At 36.4% G+C, this 10,997-nt stretch overlaps 1 non-coding gene across 1 annotated transcript; it reads right to left on the bottom strand.

Moving 5' to 3' along the window:
* Positions 1–3,921: 3,921 nt before the first annotated feature.
* Positions 3,922–4,028, bottom strand: LOC140859533 (small nucleolar RNA R71). Its single transcript, XR_012143070.1, has one exon. It is a non-coding gene; the product is annotated as a small nucleolar RNA R71 (small nucleolar RNA).
* Positions 4,029–10,997: the final 6,969 nt, after the last annotated feature.

Here is a 10,997-nt window from a genome sequence, read left to right as displayed (position 1 = left end):
GGGAATTGGATAAGGAGGAGTGGGCAAGGGTGTGGCGGTCGAAGGCAGCGATGGAGTCACAAGAGAGATGAGACGAGGAAGAAGACAAGCAAGCGATGAAGGATGTGGAGATAAGGTCCAACAAGTTCCATTGTTGCCTTCGGCCACTATACCTCGATGGATGGTGGCTGAGCCAGTTGTTGCTGTGGGGGGTCCTCATAGGGCATGTAGTTGACCTCCTCAGAAAGGAAGGCATCAATGACACTATGGTGACCACCAGAGGTAAGGGGCAATCGAGGAGCACAATGAGATGGCTGCACTTGTCATGCCCCAAATGCAGCATTCGGATTGGATACATGATGGCCTCACACTCCCTAGGACAAGTCCTAAAGAATATGTAAGGCCTATAAAAGTACTTACTGTTAGAAAATCGCTACGATTTTATACATATAGTTTAAAAATTTTTTAAATCTCATGCAGCAGAAATAATAAATTAAAATATTTTTAATTTAAATACGCACCAGATCTGATATGAAAATCATAGCTAGGATCTTGACACGAATATGCTACCATGATCTGAATTCTGAAAAGAAAAACAATCATTAGTAAAATTAAATCGGAGATCAGATTTCTATATTTTGGATCCTGCAGATGCCTTGGGTTCTTATCGTAGCCATGCACGTGTCCGACCTCTTTTGATATTCACATGAAGATATCTGATCGGAGCACCGAGATCACCGGTGTGCTAGCACCTTGCAGATCTCGCTCCTCAATCTTAGATCTAGATCTCTTCTTCTAGATCTCGAAGAAGGAGATCGTTGCGCAAACTCTTTCGCATAGATCTGATGGGATTTGAACCAGATACCAAGAAGCAAGAAGAACCTTTCTTCTTCTCTCTCTCTTTTTCTCTCTTAGATCTGATCTCTATCAGATTTGGGTGTTGGGATGTTAGGAAGAAGGGAGGAGGAGGCGTTGAGATGATTTAATGTTCTAAAGAAGCCTTACGCTACATCTTACACCAAAACTCACACCCTCAATTCTTTTGGTCGCACAAAACCAACCACTTCTTCATGCCCCCAAAAGATCTTATCTCCTTTGATCTCAGCCATTCAAATGAAAACCAGGTGTGGAGATAATGTTGTGCGGCAAGAAAGAAATCCCACAAAAAGATTAGCGCATGCCAATTCTTTTTAGATTTTTTTTTGTCGCATAAAAACTTTCTTACACACCATATCAGATATGATATAATCCTATTTAAAATTAAATTCAAATAAAAATAAAATATGGAAGAAAGAGAAACCCAGATAAGATGGGGCGCCAACTATTGGCGCCCTCTCCCTTCATGCACGCAAGAAGAAAAAAGAGGCACATCTCAATGTGTGCCCTCCCTTTCTTGGCATGAAATCTAGAGAGAGAGTCTCAAAGAATCTGAGCTCTCTGAGTCATGGTTCATCTGATTTAGATTGGGTCTCAATCAATTCAAATCGAGTCCGAATCGAGTCAAATTTGAAAGGCTGTCAAGTCTGATCCAATCAACTTGAAATCCAAATCTGATTTGGATCATTGAACCTAATTAATATTAAATTAAATTAAATTAAATTAAATTTTATTTAAATTAATTAAACTTAATCCATAATTTAATCTGTCTCAAAAAAATTACAACATTTACAATTAAATCTCTGCACTAATAATTAGCAGCTGCCAAAATAGTAACGCTTATAAATTAGCAGATTCTAAAATTCAAACTATCAATTCGATTGATAATTTGAATATGATCCAAGCTATTGATCAGGTTATGCTCTTTTTGTGTGTGACCCCTCAGGTTCTATTCTGTTTGGTAGTGAGACATATCATAATTTCTATCACAGTATCATCAAAATTCTTTTCGATAGGCTGAATGATTCTAACTCACTTCAACAAAGATTGTTGATCTAAAAATGATCTTAGTGAGTTCTCACGATCCACCAGTGACGTCTAACAGCATGTAGTGGCAACCCAATAAAATAAAAAAAAATGAACCCTAGGTGTAGTTGTCGTGTGATACAATCCCTCTATCGTGACTCCTGACTTGACGGAGGTCATGGAGAATTCATCAAATCTCATCGTTAGTGATTTATGTCACAAATTGACATAAAAAGTATCAATTAATATCTAAATTATCTAACTTTATTAGAAAATTGATACTTGTTATTATATTTTGTAGAAGAAGAGGTCATCAATAGAAAGAACAAGGAAAGAAGATTCCAACGATGCAAATTTTACGCAAAACAGAGTTAAATTGACCCAAAATTGAAGAATGAAGAAAGAAGACTCAATTGGGTCAAACCCGAGTCAAATCAGGTCAAAATTGGTCAAAAATCAACTGATTTGATGATCTGGTTAGCCGTCTGGTCCACAGCAACAGGCGCCTGGACCATGGACCCATCGGCGCACCATAAACCAGCCAATCAGCGAGTCTCGGCTCATCACAATGCATCGCGAGCCCGATCCACACGCGCGGTCCAGGGCTCATGAGGAGAGAGAAGAAGGTCCGAAGGGCAACCTGGTAACTTCACATCAAGTTTTTGGCACCGTTGTCGGGGATTTGGCATTTTAAATTGTTTTCAAATATTTGTTCTTCGTGCTTTATAACTATCTTTCTTTTTCTTTAGGTTTCTAGATTTAGTTGGTGATTGCTGGAAAACTCAGGCACGCTTCTAATTTCTCTTTTATTATTTTTAGTTAATTACTTTTCTTTTAGACCTAATCATTTGAATTTACTTAATCATAAAAAAAAAATAAAAAAAAATAAAACAAAACAAAAGATATTTCATAATCGTGAAGTAAAATATCAAAATAAAAAAAAAATTTCTAAATTAAAATCTTTTACATTCTTGGTCATCTTATTTATTTGCATTTGCATTTTCATAATTAATCTAAGGGCATCAACCCATTAACAAGATAAGGTGGGATTTCATTACCCTTCTTAGCCCAGAAACTATCTCCATCATATTGCATTACCTAGACCTTTAATCTTAAAATCAATTAGATGTCAACCTTAAGGAATTCGAGCTCAATAGGACAAGGAACCCTAAGAGTTCTACCAAGTTTGAGTTGTTTGATTAGTTGGTGTCTAGGCAAGTCCCTGAGGGTGGTTTGTTAAATTGGTTCAGTTGCTGGCCTGGCCAACTCGTTTGGTGTCTAGAAAGGCAACGATGAGTGAACCTCCCACCTCTTATACTTACCTGGCTAACTAGTTGATCAATCTCTACTTGGAAGGCTTGAAGGGTCATCTTGGAACAGTTAGAGCTGTCTAGATTTAGGTTAACCCTAGGATAGATTGAGTTTAATTTATTGTTTCACTTGTTTGAAAAATAAAAAAAAATTATTAAAATTTAAATTAATTTGGTTACTTTTCTTTAGATTTAGGACTCCTTAGGATCTTTTCTTTAGAACTTTTTCTCTTTTCTTTCTTTTTCTTATACATAAAAATTTTATAAAAAAAAATTATATAAACATCGAGAACCGTACACCTCGTGTGTGGAGAAGAGTTTCGGATCGTCTAGTTAGAATTGAATCAATTCTGTTGTTCCAATGGCTGAACCAATCCAACCCATGATCCTTAAGGATTTGTGTTATCCAGTTGGCTCCATCCAACCATCTTGTATCAGGTTGCCATAACCCACAGCTAACAATTTTGAAATCAAACCTCAAATCATAAATATGCTTCTAAAATTCACAGGATTAGAGGATGCTTATATATTTATTAGAGAATTTGAGGAGGTATGTGCAACCATGAAACTGCAATTAACAGAGGATGAGGTCAAACTTAGATTAATCAACTTTGCCCTTAAGGATAATGCTAAGAAGTGGCTTTATAGTCTGTCAAACCATTCTGTCACTACCTGGGAGGGCTTTGTGAGAATATTTTTGAAAAAGTATTTCCCCCATCATAAAACAGCTAGGATTAGGAATGAAATAAATCAATTTTACCAACTAGCTGGTGAATCATTTTGGAAGTACTTTGATCGTTTCAAGAATCTTTTGACCCAATGCCCACACCATGGAATAGAAACTTGGAGACTATGCCAGATCATCTATGAGGGGTTAGATTCAAACTCAAGAACCATGCTAGAGTCCATGTGCCAAGGCCAATTTATGGACAAAGAAACTACTGAAGCTTGGCAATTCTTAGAAGACCTAGCCGAGAAAAATTTACAGTGGGAAACAACTAGGGAACCCGATAAAGCTACACCTTCAAGAGGAGGAATGCATCAAATTCAACCAATCCTAGCATCAGAGGCCAAGATTGCAATCTTAACACGTAGATTGGAAGCCTTAGAATTACAGAGACCAGCCAATGTAAATCAAATATCTGCACCCATGTGTAAAGGGTGCAATGCACCAGACCATGTCTTAGAAGAATGTTCCTACTCGAATGAGTGTGCACAGGTGAATGCCACCTATCAAGGATCATTGAACAATCCTTATGCACCCACATATAACCCAGGTTGGAGGAATCACCCGAATTTCTCATGGTCCCAGAATCCTAATGTAGGCAATCCAAATTTCAATCAGCAAAATCTAAGGTCCAACCCAGTGATGAACAATCCGTCAGGCTTCCATGATAATGACAAGAAAATTACCTATTTAGAGAAAAGCCTAGAAGCCATGATGAAGACACATACTAGCTTTATGCAAACCACGGGTCAATTCATAAATAATAACACCCAAGCTATAGCCCGTCTGGAAATGCAAGTAAGTCAGCTGGCTTCGACCATTAGTGAACGAGAACATGGTAGGTTACCTAGCCAACCTGAGCCAAATCTTAGGAACCAAAATGGTCCACGACCCCAACAAGGAAATCAAGTTAATGGTGTAAATGCCATTCATACCTTAAGATCGAGAAAATAAATAGACAATAAGGTAGTTTCACTTGATGATATAGAGGACTCATCTGTCGAGTCACCTTCTAAAACTACTACCTTTCAACCTCAAGCACCAGAAACTGAAAATTCACCTAGTCCAGTACTTAAAAGTCCTAGAGCTCCTTTTTCAAACAGACTGAAATCCAATAAATCTGAACATTTAGACAAAATTTTAGAGGTATTTAAACAAGTCCAAGTTAATATTCCTCTTTTAGATATAATCCATCAGGTTCCAACTTATGTCAAATTTTTAAAAGATCTTTGCACTAGGAAAAGGACCACTAATGTACCAAAGAAAGCATTTTTGGCTGCAAGTGTCAGTTCATACCTATCTAGCCATGTGCCAATTAAATATAAGGACCCTGGAGCTCCAACAATTTCTTGTGTTATTGGAGAAACCAATATAAACAAGGCTTGCTAGATCTAGGAGCTAGTGTGAATATCCTTCCATATTCAGTGTATGAGCAACTAGGATTAGAAAAACTTCAACCTACTGGGATCACATTACAGTTAGCCGATAGATCTCTCAGGATCCCTAAGGGAATGGTCGAGGATGTTCTGATAAAGGTTGAAAATTTTATTTTCCCTGTAGATTTTATTATTTTAGAGACTGAGCCAGTTGCGAATCCTAAAGGACATATACCTGTCATTTTAGGAAGACCATTCTTAGCTACGGCCAATACTGAAATCAATTATCGAAATGGTCTAATGAAGTTATCCTTTGGGAATATGACCATTGAGCTTAATATTTTTAACTTAGAACAGGAATCCTCTTCTCATGCTGATGTCAATGTAGTCCAAGATGGTATTTATGAATCCATTGACATTAGTGATGATGAAGTCGACCTAGAGTCTAACCCCTGGTTAATCCATGAGTTTGAGGATGTCAATGAAATACTTAAAGAAAATCAGATTAATCAGGAATCGACACTTCCTACTGAACCAATCATTGAGATGGTGAAATCATCACCTAAACCATCGATAGAGGAAGCACCCATTTTAGAACTGAAACCCCTCCCAGAACATCTCAAGTATGCATATCTAGGACCCAAAAAAACTTTGCCTGTAATTATTGCATCAGACCTAGATCTCAAGCAAGAGGAGGAGTTAGTGTCAGTTCTAAAAGCAAATCAAGAAGCAATAGGTTGGACCATAGCAGATATCAAAGGAATAAGCCCTTCTATAGTTCAACATAGAATATACTTAGAGGAAGAGGCTAAACCAACAAGAGAAGCCCAAAGAAGGCTTAATCCAGCTATGAAGGATGTAGTTAAAAAGGAGATTCTGAAACTCCTAGATAGTGGAATAATTTATCCTATTTCTGATAGCTCTTGGGTAAGCCCAGTTCAAGTAGTACCCAAGAAATCTGGGGTAACAGTGGTCCAAAATGATGCAAACGAACTTATCCCAACTAGGACCCAAACGGGATGGAGGGTCTGTATAGACTATAGAAAGTTGAATGCTGCGACAAGGAAAGATCACTTTCCTTTGCCATTTATTGATCAAATGTTGGAAAGACTAGTCGGACAAGAGTTTTACTATTTTCTTGATGGATACTCCAGTTACAACCAGATCTCCATAGCCGCTGAAGATCAAGAAAAGACTACATTTACCTGTCCATTTGGTACTTTTGCCTATAGACGAATTCCCTTTGGACTATGTAATACACCGGCAACCTTCCAGAGATGCATGATCAGCATGTTTTCAGATATGATAGAACGATTTCTAAAAATTTTTATGGATGACTTTTCTGTTTTTGGCCTAACCTTCTCCGAGTGTCTGAATCACCTGCAATTAGTTCTAGAACGATGTAAGGAGAAGCACTTAGTTCTCAACTGAAAAAAGTGTCAGTTTATGGTCAAACAGGGAATAGTTCTTGGCCATGTCATTTCTAAAAAGGGGATTGAAGTGGACAAGGCCAAAATAGATCTAATTGTAAGTCTTCCACCATCTAAATCTGTGAAAGAAATACGTTCATTTTTAGGTCATGCTGGATTCTATAGAAGGTTTATTGCCAACTTTAGCAAAATAGCACGTCCACTGACTAATCTTTTGGCAAAGGATACCAAATTTGAATTTACTCATGAGTGCTTGAAATCTTTTGAATTTCTAAAAAAAGTACTTGTATCAGCTCCAATCATTTATCCTCCTGTCTGGTCTGAACCATTTGAATTAATGTGTGATGCGTCCGATCATGTTGTGGGCGCAATCTTAGGTCAACGGATAAATAAGCTGCCTAGAGTGATATATTATGCAAGTAAAACCTTAAATGATGTGCAGCTTAGCTACACCACAACTGAGAAGGAGTTCCTTACCGTTGTCTTTGCTTTAGAAAAATTTAGATCTTATTTGGTTGGGACCCACACCATTGTTTACACCGATCACTCAGCCATTAGATATCTCCTAGCAAAGAAGGATACCAAGGCACGCTTAATCAGATGGATTTTGCTCCTTCAAAAATTTGACCTAGAAATTAGGGACAAGAAAGGCACTGAGAACGTTGTAGCAGATCATTTATTCCGAATTCCAATCGCACCATCTAGTGAACCATCCATCAATGAATCTTTCCCAGAATCGCTTCCAGCTTGATTTATTAGATGAATTGGATCCTTTAGATGAAGATCGGACAGCTGAAATAATTTCTAGGATTTCTTGATGGATTTAAGTGCTTTTTGAGCGAGATTTGAGCCCCTAAACCCCCCTAACAGCCCTCTAAAATCTCTTAGTCCCACATCTAAAGTTTTGAAAACCTTATAACCCCCAAATGCCTATAAAAAGCCTCCAAAGGCCCTTGTTTGAATGATTCTTTCTTTCCGATCAAGCTTGTAACCCTAGATAGTGGGGTTTTTAGCTTTCTTCTCAAGTCTCGAGCTTTGAAGTTTTTGTAATAATTTTTTTTTATATAAAATCTTATTTTTATGTAATTTTATCTCTTTACATTATGCAATTTATTTTTCTTGCAATTAGGATAGTTTAATTTATGCAATTTAATTTTATGCAATTAGGTTAGTTTAAATTATGCAGTTTAAATTTATGCAATTAGGATAGTTTAATTTATGAAATTAGGATAGTTTATTTTTCTGCATTTAAATTTTGCAAGTAGATTTAGATCATGTCTAGCTAAGCATCCCTTCTAGGGTTTGCGATGAAGCTAGATCATGAGTAGGAGTTTTACATAGAGTTCTTTCTTTTTCTTAGGATTTCTTTTTCTTCCTCTTTTGTCAAGAATTTTTGATGAACTACAGTTGGGTCAGAGTCCCTTCATAGTTCATGCTTGATTCAGTGCATAGGAGGAGAAAACCCTAAGGGATCCTAGTTACTACTCCCTTGTAAAGAATCTTGATGGGTTATCGTTGGGCCTTAGTCCCTTCATAATCTATGCTTGGAAAAAATAAGAGGAGTAGTCGTTAGGATCAATAAGAAAAATTCTAGGTAGAATTCCTAATCTAGATCTAGTGGATTCAAAAACCCTAGATCCTTAGTCTTATTGTCTTTAGCAAACAACTTTCGATTTTCGATTTTCGTTAAAGCTCGCTTGAGCATAGATTTGAAAATTTTTTAAACTGAGTCTCTGTGGGATCAATCCGTACTCGCTGGTCGTGCTACTCTGCACACTGTGCGCTTGCGATTTTATTTACAAATTTTAAGATTTGCACATCAAGTCATATGCAAGATTGGCTTGACTCGAGTTTATTTGTGAATCTCATGAAAATTTTTTTTCAGTATTCACACTTACTTTGGTTAGAGATTTTCTGAACTCAATCATGTGAATCGTATAGGACTTCTCTTTTTCTATCAAGATCGATAGATTCCATCTAGGTGCATCCTACTCCAAATAGTAAATCTAAACCTACAATAGCCAACATACATAGCAAGGATCCGAATGACTAGGGACCAAGAAAATGTACAGTCAAACTAAATAGCTTCGCTGCAAATAGCCAATACATCACAGGTCAAAAGACCAGTCACACCACTGCAGCATCGAGAAAATCACTGATAAGTGAGTAGATATCCAAATAATTTTTTGTATTGATCACGTTCAGTATAAGTTGTTCTCTAATAACTACCCGCACTCTCACCCCAGTATCTCTATACTGCAGACTTGAGACTTATCTGCCCTAAAGAGAGGTGATCCATGCACTGATCTTAAATGGATTGATCACTATCCTCCATGATAATCCTTCGATCAGAAGTATTTAAAAATTGAGTACTAATGATGTATGTCTCAAATTCTCAACATCTTGAGAATATATAAAATCATCTTTGTTAATTTTTAAGATAAATTATGGACACAAATAATATAATTGGTTATAAAGACTGCCCATCAAGTACAAAATATGCCCTAGAAAAAGATATATGTCAGTCAAGATTGGCTTCTAAAGTACACATCTAACAAACTTTTACTTGCACTAAAGCTAATCTGCCATATTTTTGAGCCCCATCTTCTAGAGACATGCTTTGGTATTTAATTGGCTAAGTGACTCGGGCCTACAACATCTTATGTAGAGTTTACTCTCTGCACCTCATGTATTTCTACTTGAGGTAATCGCATATATCTCTGCTTTATATGCATGAACTTCTGGTGAGACCTTGGCTCCTTAGCGAGGGGTATGGACCATTATCTTTGCAGTACAATATCATAGTATCTAATATTATGACATTCAGTTCAACAACTATCATAAGAACCAAAATGCATCCTGCACATCTATAGCATATTCAGCTTTCATTGGTCAATTGCCTGAAATCCTTCCAACATACTAAACCAATAGAACTCAAGAATACATATTGATGTAGATATTCTACTATCAGCATCAGTGTATCCTCTCACTCTTAGCTCTAATCCTTCTTCAAAGATGAAGAATAATCTCTTAGTACTTTCTAAGTACTTAAGAATATTTTACAGCAATCCAACACTCCCAGTCTGGATTCGACTAATATCTGCTGTGATTTTTACAGCAAAATATACCAAGTTGAGTACATAGCATGGCATAGACCTATGCTCAAGAGGATAAAGGATCCCTTTTGGAGGTTTCAATACTGAACCCTTTCAGCACCTCTTCTATGTACTTATCTGTGAAAAATAAACATCCTTTCAGGATCTATCTTTATAGGCTTTTATTTTTGAAATGTTTGACCTAGGTCTTTGAAAAGAAAATTCTATATGCAACCACATCATAATCGATGCCAGTATGGGACCCTCCTACTGATCTTCATGTAACTACATGATTCCTCATATCACGTCACTATAGGTTTTAGAATCATTCCTATGTTCCCAATCTCTCTCAAAAAATACTTTCTCTTAATCCTTTGTAAGAATACCAAATACCTTTCTAAAGAAAAAAAGATCCTACTAGATCTACAAGGTGAAGGAGTTACTATATATACTGACTCATTGTAAATAGATTATACAGATCTTGTGACTCGTTGTTTTTTAGAGATTTTCTCTTTGAGTTCATCCTCCCACTATTTTCAAAAAAATAGTATGATTGCTCACAATTATATTGTGAACTACTGAAAAAAAAATTGACATCCCAAACACTTTTAGGATACCCCGTAAATGAGCTTTCACAAACTTATCCTCTAACTTGTCCACTATATCATATCTCATATGGTGTGGTAAAACCAACTTTAAAAAAAAATTTAATTTAAATTTCAAAAATTAAATTTTATTCAAAAAAAAAAAATAGTTGAACTAGTGATGTTCATGATGGACTGGACCATATCTCATACAGCTTCATTGCTCCTCACAGATACCCATTGAGCTGAGGTGTATAAGGATAATTCCATGATGAAACTATGCCATTTTCTTTAGATAATCGATAAAATTTTTATTTGATATTGCATCCTCGATCTGATCGAAGTACCTTTAAGATTTTTTTGATTTACTTTTCTACTTCATATCTGAATTCTTTGGATCTTTCAAAATCTTCAGATTTATATCTCACATACATATACCTATACCATGACTGTTCATCGATAAAGGTAATGATGTAGTGATAACCTCCTAGTTTGACTCATCAAATGGACCATACACATCGTATGTGTACTAAAGTAAGTATCTGAGTGGTCTCATCCCTTTAACCCATAAAAGATAGCTAGATCATTAATCCT

The sequence above is a fragment of the Elaeis guineensis genome, chromosome 7 (genome assembly GCF_000442705.2).
Source record: "Elaeis guineensis isolate ETL-2024a chromosome 7, EG11, whole genome shotgun sequence".
Taxonomy (NCBI): domain Eukaryota; kingdom Viridiplantae; phylum Streptophyta; class Magnoliopsida; order Arecales; family Arecaceae; genus Elaeis; species Elaeis guineensis.
This window is presented reverse-complemented; position numbering and strand designations above follow the sequence as displayed.